This window comes from Schistocerca americana, chromosome X (assembly GCF_021461395.2).
Source record: "Schistocerca americana isolate TAMUIC-IGC-003095 chromosome X, iqSchAmer2.1, whole genome shotgun sequence".
NCBI lineage: Eukaryota > Metazoa > Arthropoda > Insecta > Orthoptera > Acrididae > Schistocerca > Schistocerca americana.
In genome coordinates this window covers 581,796,377-581,811,148 of record NC_060130.1, presented here as the reverse complement: position 1 = coordinate 581,811,148, position 14,772 = coordinate 581,796,377, and the positions used below count along the sequence as shown (strand labels likewise).

Here is a 14,772-nt window from a genome sequence, read left to right as displayed (position 1 = left end):
AACAGTAGGCTCTCCAATAAAGACAAGAGAATCGCTGCACGGTAGGTAAAGATTTGTGCCCTTCAGGGTGAATTAGATTACGCGAAATTGGAACTAGATAGACTGAATGGGAAAAAGGCAGTGGGAACTGTAAAGGTAACAAGCAATGGGCGAAAGGGGAACAGCTCATCAACTTCTACATTTGAGCTATCAATTGTTGCGACTTCTGCACCACTTGTTAGCAGCAGACACAGTAGCTGTGCCAAAGACTGAGGCGGCGTGGAGTTTTATAATTACTTATTGATCTTTCTTTACAATTTCTCCCTCGTCGTCGCTAATGAGCCCTGTGGATCCCTCCGCCTGGCTGCTGCTGTGTAGATTCTCTGACAATGCGTGCCGCTGATCGCACTCGGGAGCCTCAGGACACCAGTGCTCCGCTGAAGCCAGGATGCCCTGTGGTTGAGATGAACTCTGAGCCGCGTTGTCGTGAGGTCAGCTGTCGACACCTGCTGCACCAGTGGCTAGTAAGCCGTCAGTCGCGATGTCCGCGAGGTCCCGTCATGGACGGACCACCCGCCGTGGGGCCGGGTTGCCATGAAGTCCAGGCTTCAGTCCCTGGCGGCGCCTCTGACCAAGACCACGTTGCAGCCGGTCCTGCTGGAAGTTGTCACTGTAGTTAGTCAGCCCTGGTGCCAACCGAACTCAGGCCAACCTTCAGAGCTGAAGTTGACATCTGGCAGCGAACGGATGACTCCTGCGAGCTGGAACAGACTTCCGGAATCGTCACCTACGAAGATTGAACATTCGGACATGGACCACGTCCGTCCTCAGATCCGAACTGCTTCCTAATGGCTTCTGTCTGTTGCTGCCTGTGCTCCACTATTTCTATCCTGCAGGAGGACGTTTTTTACCCTCGGTGGTAGCTTTTTGTTATTACTCCCACAGTATATTGCAGCGTAACTTAGCGTGCTGGCCTCACTTCCCCTTACTCAGCACTCTCCAGGCTTCACTCAGTCTGTGCCCGTCTTTGCGTCAGTCTGTTGGTAGACTGCTGCTGTCAGCAAGGCTATCTGTGCCTGCCTATTTCGCAACGCCTCGGTCACCGGCGTGCCTCAGTTTTGCCATTCTCCACTGCGTGAAGCAATGCTTACTACATGTGGCCGCAACACTGCCTCCTCCTAAAAATTAAATTCATCCCCAAATTTACCTTATATGTTAACTCTAGTTCTATCCTATATTCTACTTCTTCCCTATATACATCCAGGTTGCCCTGACTCATGCCCTACTGGTAATTCATTCTACAGGAATCTCATGGAGCGGTCTTGCATTAACATGCTGAATCCTCCGTTTTAATAAGACATATACCACACCGATAAATACTATCAACACAGTAAAAGTACTGGCTGAAATACCAATGGTCACTAAGCTACATTTCCACCTGGTATTGTACTCCTCCACATTTCTTAATAATTGCTGCATTGAAGTTTGACCTTTCTCCGAATCTACTAGTTTATCTATCATTTGCAATAGTGTAGCATCCAAGGTGTTGTTAATATACGTCAAATTTTCTCCTGGAGCGATGCTGAATGACGCATCTGGCCAGTACAATGTCAGATGAGTATCTGTAACCTTGGTGACTCCCGTGACTGTTGCTGGTAAGCTGAAACGATCCCCTACTATTTCACAATTTGTCCCGTTGATTAGCAAACCACTGTCCAGTAATTCCATCTCCGTGGTTGCTGTCCGATTCCCATTGTCATAACACTTGGCTGATATCCTCTCCGTAGCGAATACTGAATACAACCAATGCCTCCCACCTTGCTGAAAATGTGGCGTAGGCTCCACTATTATTCTCCGACACTCCGAAGCTTCTGTTTCTGCCCTAAATAACTGGATCTCACACAACCCCTTGCCCGTGAAAACAACCCGTGATGGACAAATGGAAACTGACTCCATTAGACATCTACTTAACTCTAAACTCGACATAGTAGCATGAGTATCCCCCTCCTTAGAAATTAATAAAACCTCCTGTGTCCTTAACTGTGCGCCCTTCCCCATGTGCTCCCATCTGACCAGATAAGGATGCACTGCGTAAGAGTGATACTGTCTCCCCACACTAGTTACTGGAAATCTAATCTCTATATACATCTTAAGTGGATCCGTTATTACCTTAATCCTAGACATATGATAAAGTGACATACTCGCTTCAATTATCGGCACTACGTGCTCTATCCCCTCTGGAAACTCTCCCTCTGCCTGCTTCAGACTACGTCTGAATTTTTCTGGTGACATCAACGTCACACTCACCTGCCCGTGCAATGCGTGATGTAGTGCCTCTTGCAATTCATCCATCCTCACTCGTGCATCACCAATGCTGTTAACCAGTTCCCGCAGCAATATAGCCATTTCCAGCTTCCTTTCCGCTATATCCAATTGCGTTTGTACCTGTTCCAGATCCGTATTCAATAATTTCTGTGTTTGTTCTATATATGCTCATAACCATGTAGCCATCCCACGCACCACGCGTCACACATTAAACAACTCTGTACCTAATCCCCATATCTGTTGTGTGTGTATATCCACTAACTTCCCTATGCTCTCCTCCCTGTCGCGAATAACTGTTAAAGAATTGTTCAAACCCCCAATATCGTTTATATCTGCTGTTACAAAAATTGTTTTCAGCAACTTCCCACCTGCATTCAACCAACCCCTCTTTACTCTCTTTCTCCTCCCTGGAATCGTGCTCACGACATGATGCAGTTGTTCCCTTATTTCCTTACATGACCTATCCAAAGCCTCATACTCTTCTTGCATGTCCCGTGAGATTCCGTTCTTAGATGCAACCATTTTCACACTCGATACCACCTCCTGTAGCTGCCACATCTCATTCCTTACCTGCAGGATGTTGAGTGCCAGCTGAAGCGTCCACTTGTGACTCGTGAGGACCACATCCGGTTGTTTCCCGAACAACACCCCACTTCGCAACGGCATATCCTGTACCTGGCCAGCTTGTGTCAGCTGCCAGAGGACTACTACCACTTGTACCCCATCCTGCATCACCTACACAATGGAGAGAGAAGGAAAAAACTCCCATCACTACCCTTTAATACCAATAAAATAACCCTAGTCCGTGCACGAAAATAATACACACATGATAATTACTGCTAACTACACATCCCTCGAACGCAACTTATACTTAATACCCGGTTTACTGTCTGCTTCTGGTGCTTCTTTTCGCTTTCTGCCAGAAGGAGAAGTACGTATACACGGATCTACTACCCCATGGAACGGCTTAACTCTACTAACATGAACCACCATTGTCTTGGCAGGCAATTGTAATTTTACATTGACAGGTGATGTCATTTCCACTACCTGGTACGGTCCCCGGAACTTGTTTGTGAACTTGTTGGTTCTCCCTTTTGGAACATAAGGATTAGCTAGTAGCACCCATTGGCCTACTCTGTACTGTGGCAACTTCCTCGTTGTACCTCCCATCTGTTCTTGTCATTCCAACACTTTCATGTTAGCTCATTTAATGCTCTGCCATACTTCCTTAATGGTTTTCGCAAATTGCCTTACATGCTCGCCCTCCACTCCCAGCCTTGGACAAAGCATGTCAAAAGGTGATGGCATCTTACGCCCATACACCACTTCGTACGGCGACAATCTTGTCGACGTATGTGCCTTACTCTATTATATGCACTGGTTACGAATTGCAAGTACACATCCCAGTCGGTGTGTTGACTATTTACATAGTGACTCAACATCTCAGCGTCGTGCGATGCACTCTCTTCGTTCGTCCGTTTGCTTGCGGATGGAATGGACTAGTCCGTAGTTTCTTTATCTTCAGTAACTTACACAGTTGCTGTATCAGATCAGATGTGAAATTAGTACCTTGATCGGAGATTAAGGACTGAGGTATCCCATACCTGAGTAACCAATTATTAACTAAAGCTTGTGCCACCGTAGTTGCTTTCTGATCTGGTAATGCGACCATGACTAAATTCCTAGAAAAGTGGTCAATCGCTGTTAACGCATACTTATTCCCTGCTGCACTCCTATGACATGGGCATAATACATCAATTCAGATTTGTTGGAAAGATCTGTCTGCCTCTGGTAATCTTTGAAGCTGAATCTTTTGATGGCTCAAGTCCACACGCTGTGCGCATGGCACACAATTCCTGACGCACTCGTCCACGTCTTGACGTCGTGTCATCCACCAAAACTTACCCGCCTATCCGTAGCTCTTCTCCTGCCATGTTCTGAAAGAAAATGGTCATGCACTTGTCGCAAAACTTCAGATCTTAACACTGCTGGTATGACGACATGTGGGCTGCATTTCGTCGACCTGCAAAGTAACCCGTCCTGTACTAGGAACTGCAGTTGCTTTCTGAACAATTGGCAATCACTATCCACGGCTTGTGCCCTTTTCCACTCATCTTGAGTCACCCCTGTTACTTGTAATACTGCCACTTTCCTGCTCAATGCGTCAGCATTGGCATGTTTCACACCTGGCTTGTGTATTACCTCATAATCAAACTCACTGAGTTTCAGCACCCATCTCACTAGCCTACTCGCTGGGTCTTTCAGACGTAATAACCATTTCAGAGCTGAATAATCTCACAACCTTAAACCTTCTACCATACAGATAACATCAAAAGTACGAAATCCCGTATATTACTGCTAACAATTACTTTTCCGTCGTGGAGTAATTTTGTTCCGCCTTGTTAAGTTGACGAGACACGAACGCAATCAGATGTTCTTTTCCATCAATTTCTTGTCCAAGTACAACCCCAAGAGTGTGATTAGACGTGTCACATTGTATTATAAACCCCTTCGAAATGTCTGGAAACTTCAAAACTAGATTTGATGTCAGTATCCGTTTCAACTCTTGGAATGCTTTCTCGCACACTGACGTCCACTGGAAGGTAACACCTTTCCTTAGCAACTTAGTAAGTGGCCTCGCTGTTTCTGCGAACCCCTGTACGGTTTTTCGATAATAGCTCGCAAGACCAATATACGATTGCAGTTGTTTAACCGTTTGCGGAACCGGAAAATCTTATACTGCAGAAGTGAGATGAGGATCTGTCTGTACCCAGTCCTGACTGATAACATGCCGGAGATAATTTACTTGTGCTTGCACAAAATGGCATTTGTCCAAACTTAATGTCAGCCATGCTGCCTCTAATCTTTTAAACACCTCCTCTAACTGTTCCACATGCTGCTCTATATCTCTTGAAAAACTATAATGTCATCCAGATAAACCATGCATTTTTTCGGTTTCAATCCGCGAGGGACTCCATCCAACAACCTGTGAAATGTTGCTGGAGCGTTTTTTTAGTCCAAACGGCATTATTTTATACTCGAAGTGACCACTATGCGTCGTAAATGCTGTTTTTGGCCTGTCATCCGGACATCCTTCAATCTGGTGATAACCACTTCGGAAATCCGTAGTGGAGAAAAATTTACAGTGCCCTAGATTGTCTAACGTTTCTGTGATATTCAGAGTCGGATATACGTCCGCCACTGTCCGTTCATTAAAATGTCTGTAATCGCAACAAAAGCGAAATTTTTTCGACCCGGCTGGTATCTTCTTCGGAACTAGGACCACTGTACTAGACCAAGGACTATTACTGTGCTGGATTATCCCATCTTCCATTTGTTGCTCTATTAATTGCTCTACTACTGGTTGTAATTGTTTCGGTAGTCTGTATGGCTTACGATACACCGCAGTGTGATTCCCTGTTGGAATACGATGCTGTGTTACCGGTGCAGAGGGTAACATACCCTGTGTTTCAAACAATGCTTTATACTTTAGTAATAATGCTTCCATACCCGAACGACCATTTCCTTTCAAGTGATTTACCTTGTCACGAAGAGTGCAGACGTGTTGATGGTTTGCTTTACATCATAGTCTAGCCTCGAACTATCGATGTCCTCTTCATCCATTAACTCTACTGTGGTTATTACTAATCCCTTCGGCAGATCGACATCATCCCGCCCAAAGTTATCTAAACTCACCGGGACCATAAACTGCCCATTCATGTCCGTTACCTGTGATACACTCCTACAAATCTGCTGTGTCACATCGACACCCACTGGTACCCAGATCAACTTCCCTGTACCTGTTCGTACTTTGTGACACGAAATCACCTTTAATGCACTTATATGCAGTTTAGTTGGTATCACCTTAGCTATCAGTGCACCTTGCGACTCTGAAACATTTCCAACAGCTGTACCCATTGAGAACAAGTTCCCATAGAGTTCCAGCGTATGTTGCGGAAGGTCAATTTTGGTGTGATGTTTAATCAGAAAGTCCAACCCAAGTATCGCTGAAAATCCCTGTCCCACAGTTGACAACACCTCCATTTGCTCCCGGAACCACACATTCCCTATCTTAAACTTGAGCTGTGCTGTCCCTAGTGCATCTAATTTTTTATCACCTACTGCGCGCAATCTGTACCTCGGAGCTTCCAATCCTTTCTTGCGCACGAGGTCCACACTGACTACTGATACATGCGCTCCAGTATCCACTAAAACTCTTCGCCACTTATCTTTTATCCAAGCCATCAAATTACAATCCGCCTCTTCGTGCACTCTCTGAGTACCTCTTTTTACTGGGAATGCCTCCCGACAGCAGGAACACTCCCTTTTTCATTTAACAGGTTTTTAACTGCTGTATCATTAACCCGTTTCTTGGCTTTACACTGCTGTGCCTTATGCCCTGTTTTCTGACAATTGAAACACTGCGGTTCCCGACATTGTCCCTTAAAATGACCTTGCTTCCCACAACGGTAACACTCTTTGGAAGACAAAAAAATTGCGACTTCTAGTGGCGCTATCCACTTCCTGCAAATGTGTAGCTACGCACAATGCTGCTGCTAAGTCACTTGGATTTTCCATCCGTATCCGGCGTGACCCCTCACAAAAATGCGTCTAAAGTTCTATTCTCTGCTTCTTTCAACAGAACTTCATTTGAACTTGCATCTTGTGTTAACTCATACGTGTGCGCATTCGTTCTCTTAATTCTGTCTGAAAATTCTTCTACCATTTCACCCGTTCTTCGCATCATCCTCCCCAATTTTTCTCTAAAAAATCTGCCACTGTTTTGTTTCCTAAACCTTTGCAATAATCCCTCAGCCAACTCTGTGAACATAGTAGCATCCTCTAACCCTTCGTGGCATGCCACATAAGTCTTTGCATCACCTACTAACCGTAACCTCGCCATTTGCAAACACATTTCATCTGACCAGCCACACATTCTAGCCGTACTATGTACGTCACCAATGAAAACATTCACATCCTCTGATGTTTTACCCGAGAAGGAAGGTATCAAATTAGCCGCTGAACAATCTGCCACACCGGAAAAGACAGTACCCTTGCATTCTACACTATCGCTTCCCGAGCCTGATTGAGTATTTTGAAACAATTGTTGCTCCGTCCTCTGCATGTGCTGCTTTTGCAACTTATTTTCTTCAATCACTTTCTTAACTTGCTCTGTCAATGCGACTACGGTATCACTTGTGCCGGTTGCACGTCTCTCTGGTATTTTCCGTGTGGTATACCTCACCTCACAAAAATGAAATTGTATTACCCACGAGCAAGTTAATTCCTAGCACACCTAATGGCAAGCCATCTAGACTTACCACATTGCCCCATTACATGACCATAGAAGCCACACACATCACAAGTGCTTGGTACAAATTTATCGCAAGGAATGACATGACCTGTTAATCCACACACTACACATTTATATGGTACTAAGTTAACATGACTATCATTCCCACGAAACTGCGATAAGTCTACAGGGCTGCTAGGCCATTAAAATGACACTCTCACATCCTTTAACGTTACCCTTGACATGTCTAGTTACACAGAAAACATAGAGAGAAGGCAGTTGCTGGACTCACCCTATTCGTTATTTCTTGGTTGTTCCACATGGTGCTAGTCAAAGCCTTGGCGTGGGTGTACCTGACACGACTTGTTAAGAGTTTTGCGCCCCTTGTTAGCAGCAGACACAGTGGCTGTGCCAAAGACTGAGACGGCGTGGAGTTTTATAATTATTTATTGAACTTTACAATTTCTCTCTGGTCCTAGTTGACCAGCCCTGCGGATCCCTCCGCCAGGCTGCTGCTGTGTAAATTCTCCGACAATGCACGCTGCTGAATGTACTCGGGAGCCTCAGGCCACCAGTGCTCCGCTGAAGCCAGGATGCCCTGTGGTTGAGATGAACTCGTCACTGCTTGGAGCCACGTTGCCGTGAGGTCAGTTGCCGACGCCTGCTGCACCGGCGGCTGGTAAGCCGTCAGTCGCGATGTCCGCGAGGTCCCGTCATGGACGGACCATGCGCCGTGGGGCCGGGTTTCCGTGAAGTCCGGGCATCAGTCCCCGGCGGCGCCTGTGACCAAGACCGCGCTGCGGCCGGGAAGTACTCACTGTAGTTAGTCATCCATGGTGCCGACCGAACTCAGGCCGACCTCCAGAGCTGAAGTTGACATCTGGCGGCGAACGGATGACTCCTGCGAGCTGGAACAGACTTCTGGAATTGTCACCTACAAAGATTGAACATTCGGACACAGACCACATCCGTCCTCAGATCCAAACTGCTTCCTAATGGCTTCTGTCTGTTGCTGCCTGTGCTCCACTATTTCTATCCTGCAGGACGACGTTTTTCACCCTTGGTGGTAGCTTTTTGTTATTACTCCCGCAGTATATTGCAGCGTAACTTAGTGTGCTGGCCTCACTTCCCCTTACTTAGCACTCTCCAGGCTTCGCTCAGTCTGTGTGCGTCCATGCGTCAGTCTGTTGGTAGACTGCTGCTGTGAGCAAGGCTATCTGTGCCTGCCTACTTCACAACGCCTCGGTCGCCAGCGTGCCTCTGTTTTGCCATTCTCCACTGTGTGAAGCAATGCTTACATGTGGCCACAACACAGTATTGAATAAATATGGAATGTTACCTAAAGTAGGAGGGGAAGAGCCTCATACAGCTGTAGGTTACAGTTGGGTGCAGCAGGCTTCTAGCCAAGAAACTCAGTGTAGGTCAGTACCAAAAGAGATTAGGAAGAAAAGAGTCTTGCTGCTAGGTCATAGCCATGGGAGGGGTGTAAGCCAGATGGTGCAGGAAAAGTTAGAAGCAGGGTCACAAGTATTGTGAAGCCAAGTGCTAGCCTTAGCCAGGTGACAGAGGACATAGGAAAATTGTGCAAAGGTTTTCGCAGAGAGGATTAGTTATTATAGTATGTGGAGCAGGAATTAGCCTGGCTAAGAACAGTAATTACAGTATTAGGGGTGACCTGTATAAAACTGGAGTAGCAACTAATCACACAAATGTGAGTTTCATGGAGGTCCTGCAGCCCCATGACCAGCCCTAGTTTGATACTGCTATACAATTGGGAGATGGGGCTATACTAGGCATGGCCTACACCTGAATAGGAGAGGGAAAGATAGGTTGGCTGAACTACTTGCAGGATATGTACGGGGGCTGCCATCACACAGTGCAAGATCCCTGTGGTTACTGGTGTCAGAGGGGCACCTTTTTTAGGTTAGAATCAAGTTTCAGGCACCCTGTTTTGAAAGAAGTCACTATAACAGAAGAGCCCCAGAAGAATGCACAGAAAAGTAAGGTTAGCTTATTCCACCAAAATATTAAAGGATTGAGTAATAAGGTAGAAGATCTTCTTCCCTGCTTGCAAAATTTAGACGAAAAGATAGACATTCTGTGTGTGTCTGAGCACCACATAACCACAGGATTAGGCGAGTTACACATAAAAGATTACAGTCTGCCAGCTTACTCATGCAGAACTAATATGGGAAAAGGAGGAGGTGTTGCATATATTAAGACAGAACACAAGTTGAAAAGCATTGACACAAGTAGATTTTGCATAGAAATGTGTGCTTGTGAATTACTGCTGAAAAACAGTTCACTTTTAATTGTAACAGTTTATAGATCCCCACTGGGAAATTTTGAATTATTTATGAGGAACCTGGATTCCTTACTGTGCTGTCAGTCAGACATCAGCCAGCAGTTAATAGTCTGTGGTGACTTCGGTGTAGATTTTCTAAAGGATTCTGATAGGAAAAATGATCTGGAAACCTTATTTGGATCCTACAATTTGCTCAGTAGTTAACTTTCCAACACGGGTTGATAAAGACAGTAGGTCCCTAATTAATAGTGTTTTCTTTGATGAGGCACAAAGCAAGAAAATAACTGTTTACCCAGTAACAAATGATCTCTCTGACCATGGTGCACAGTTAGTCAGGATAAATGACATAGTGCCTTACAGTGTGGATACACCTCAGTGGAAGTCAGTCAAAATCATTAATGACTTCAGGGCAAATGTTTTTAAGAGTAGTTTACAAGAAAGAACCTGGTATGAAATTTATAAGAACCAATTGCCGATATAAAATTCAATCCATTCCAAATATCTGTATTTGAAGTAGCTTTCCACATAAGCTAATCAGAAGGGACATTATACAGCCATGTAAAAAACCATGGATCACTAAGGGGATTAAAATATCTTGAGAAAGGAAAAGGGAAATGTATCTTTTGCCAAGAACAAGCCGAGACTCTGCAGTAGTTGTGCATTACAAAAACTACTCAAAATTACTGAGAAAGGTTATTAAAAAATCAAGAAACATGCACATAATGTCAGAAATCAGTACATCGGACAACAGAGTTATTCCTACATTGAATATAGTGAGGCAAGGGACAGGAAAACCAACCACAGAAGAGGATAACATTACTATTGAATCGAGTGAAAGGTTTGTAAATGACAAATCACAGGTAGCAAATGTATTCAATAATAATTTCTTAAACATAGTAGAAAGCATAGGGACCAACAGGTCAAGAGAAAGATCACAGCGATATGTTGAAGTAACTCTCATAAAATTACATCATATGAATGTACCAACAACTTCTACATGTGAAATTAAGATTGTCATACAGTCTCTCAAGAATAAAAGCACTTCTGGTTTTGATGGTGTTTCCAATAGAGTATGAAAGATTTGTTCCAATATAATAAGTCCGGTATTGTCTGAAATATTTAATGCATCACCAACTCAAGGCATTTTCCCAGAGAGAGTAAAATATCCCATTGTTAAACCCCTCTTTAAGACAGGTGATAAGAGGGACATCAATAACTACTGACATGTTTTACTGTTGACATCATTTACCAAAAATTTTGAGAAGGTGATTTATTCTAGAATAGTATCTCACTTTGGCAACAATAATATCCTCAGGAAATCACAGTTTGCGTTTCAGAACGGTTGCTCTACTGAGAATGCCATTTACATGTTCGCGCACCAGATATTACCAGCATTAAATAGTAAAATAGCGCCGGTAGGTATTTTCCGTGACCTATCCAAAGCATTTGATTTTTATATATATATAGCCCAGCTATAACCAACACCTTTTCGCCTTTTTCACACCAGATCTCCAGTTACTTTCCAGTTCACCTTTATCTCTCCCCATATATTTTGCTCTTTAAATATGTCTGCTTGTGTCTGTATATGTGTGGATGGATATGTGTGTGTGTGCGAGTGTATACCCGTCCTTTTTTCCCCCCCTAAGGTAAGTCTTTCCGCTCCCGGGATTGGAATGACTCCTTACCCTCTCCCTTAAAACCCACATCATTTCGTCTTTCCCTCTCCTTCCCTCTTTCCTGATGAGGCAACAGTTTGTTGCGAAAGCTTGAATTTTGTGTGTGTGTTTGTGTTTGTTTGTGTGTCTATCAACCTGCCAGCGCTTTCGTTTGGTAAGTCACATCATCTTTGTTTTTAGATATATTTTTCCCACGTGGAATGTTTCCCTCTATTATATTAATATACTTTCATATATATATATACCGTCTAATGTACAAAAGCAGAATTAGTTCTTTTTGCAGGTGACACCATTCTACATCTACATCCATACTCCGCAAGCCACCTGACGGTGTGTGGCGGAGGGTACCTTGAGTATGTCTATCGGTTCTCCCTGGTGGGCACTAATGACCGTTGAAGTTGTGCGCCCTTAAAAAAAAAAATCGGTTCTCCCTTCTATTCCAGTCTCGTATTGTTTGTGGAAAGAAGGATTGTCAGTATGCCTCTGTGTGGGCTCTAATCTCTCTGATTTTATCCTCATGGTCTCTTCGAGATATACGTAGGAGGGAGCAATATACTGCTTGACTCCTCGGTGAAGGTATGTTCTCGAAACTTCAACGAAAGCCCGTACCGAGCTTCTGAGCGTCTCTCCTGCAGAGTCTTCCACTGAAGTTTATCTATCATCTCCGTAACGCTTTTGCGATTACTAAATGATCCTGTAACGAAGCGCTCTGCTCTCTGTTGGATCTTCTCTCTCTCTTCTATCAACCCTATCTGGTACGGATCCCACACTGCTGAGCAGTGTTCAAGCAGTGGACAAACAAGCGTACTCTCTCTCTTCTATCAACCCTATCTGGTACGGATCCCACACTGCTGAGCAGTGTTCAAGCAGTGGACAAACAAGCGTACTGTAACCTACTTCCTTTGTTTTTGGATTGCATTTCCTAAGGAGTTTTCCAATGAATCTCAGTCTGGCATCTGCTTTACCGCCGATCAACTTTGTATGATCATTCCATTTTAAATCACTCCTAATGCGTACTCCCAGATAATTCATGGAATTAACTGCTTCCAGTTGCTGACCTGCTATATTGTAGCTAAATGATAAGGGATCTTTCTTTCTATGTATTCGCAGCACATTACACTTGTCTACATTGAGATTCAATTGCCATTCCCTGCACCATGCATCAATTCGCTGCAGTTCCTCCTGCATTTCAGTACAATTTTCCATTGTTACAACCTCTCGATATACTACAGCATCATCCGCAAAAAGCCTCAGTGAACGTCTGATGTCATCCACAAGGTCATTTATGTATATTGTGAATAGCAACGGTCCTACGACACTCCCCTGCGCACACCTGAAATCACTCTTACTTCGGAAGACTTCTCTCCATTGAGAATGACATGCTGTGTTCTGTTATCTAGGTACTCTTCAATCCAATCACACAATTGGTCTGATAGTCCGTATGCTCTTACTTTGTTCATTAAACATTATTGTAATCATTCCCAGTATACATACAGAAATGGGAGAAATGGTGAACAAAGTTCTCAAAAGTATCATTGATTGGTTTTCTGTGAATGGTCTCACCCTGAATTTCACAAAGACACATCATATTCAGTTCTTCAAAATTCTTAGGTTTCAATATTGATGAGAATTTAAATTGGAAAAAGAAAACACATTTTGGAACTCCTAAAACAACTTGGTTCAGCCACATTTGCACTTAGAATCATAGCAAATTTTGGGGGGAGAGAAATCAGTAAGTTGACATATTTTGCTTATTTTCATTCAGTAATGTCATATGGAATAATGTTCTGGGGAAGACCTTATTTAGAAAGAAGGTCTCGATTATCCGAAAACGTGCTATAAGAATAATATATGATGCTCATCCATGATCACCTTGTAGACATTTATTTAAGGAGTTTGGGCATTCTGACTACTGTTTCACACTATATTCATTCCCCCATGAAGTTTGTTGTAAATAATCCACTGCAGTTCAAAAGGAACAATGAGCTAAATAATTACAATGCTACAAGAAAAAGTGACATTCATTACTCAACATTAAGGTTGTCTTTGGCACAGAAAGGGTGCACAACACTGCAACAAAAATTTTTGATCACTTGCCCAGTGATATAAAATGTCTAACAGACAGCAAGGTAAAGTTTGAAAATAAATTGAAAAAGTTTCTCATTGACAACTCCTATTCCACAGAAGAATTTGTATGTTTGTAATGTGTAAAAGGTGGTGGCTAGGTTTTTCTTACTCAGTCTGCATATCTTGTTTTCATTTCGGGGGGGATAATTATATGGTGATATTTAGAGTACAAATAGATGTACAGATTAATTTCCAATATGAATGTAAAAGACTCGCTCCACACCATGATGGTTTATTGTACAAAATTATCCATGGAACATGAAAGTAACTAACTAACCTGAGGGGACCTCGTAAGTGGTGCTGCCAGTTCTCTCCAAGCACTGGAAACCAATTCTCAAAGCACTTATCTGCTTTCATCCTTTGTCCAAAATTGTGAAAGAAGGTTGCTTACCAATTTAATACCTTCTTCTCTATAAATTTTTGATGCCAGCTGATTAAATTCGGAATAAAATGTACTGAAATAACATGTTTGTACTGCTAGGTGTGTGTTTTATTTTGTGTTTTGCATAAGCACTTATTTCCAGGATTGTCATCATTACTTATTTGTATGAAAAGGAAATTTGTAAGGTAAATCATATCACCTTCTGCAGATGTTATATGGTTTAAATTTGATGTAATTTTGATTCTGTAAGTTATAACTAATCACAAATGGGCCTAAGGTTGAATAGTTTATGACCTCCTAATTGTTCACAGCGCTCTGTAGTGACAACATACACCCATTATGTCTAAGCTTTTGGGAAGTGGGAAAAGCATGGAAATATCACTGGATTTGGCACTGCTTAACCACTGGGAACAGTTTTTTCAGTATCAACTGATGGTGTCAGTAATACATGTTATTCACATGAAAAACCTTTGTTTTGCTCTCAGTAATGTTTTGTAGCTTAAATTTCTTTGTCACTTTGCGTCTCATGTCTGGTGACAAGCCTGAGCTTTTGGACATGAATGTATTTATCAAAATCTCTGGTCTCTCATTAGATTTAATGTTATTTAATCGTCAGACCATCATATCTAAGTTTCAAGCACTGATGTAAGTATAATGTCTATTATTCTTTAACTGTGTTATGCCA

At 43.1% G+C, this 14,772-nt stretch overlaps 1 protein-coding gene across 1 annotated transcript in view; it reads left to right on the top strand.

Annotated features, from left to right (window-relative positions):
• LOC124556187 (DEP domain-containing protein 1A-like) overlaps nucleotides 1-14,772 on the top strand; it is a 127,205-nt gene that overhangs the window by 95,207 nt on the left and 17,226 nt on the right. The window lies entirely within an intron of this gene.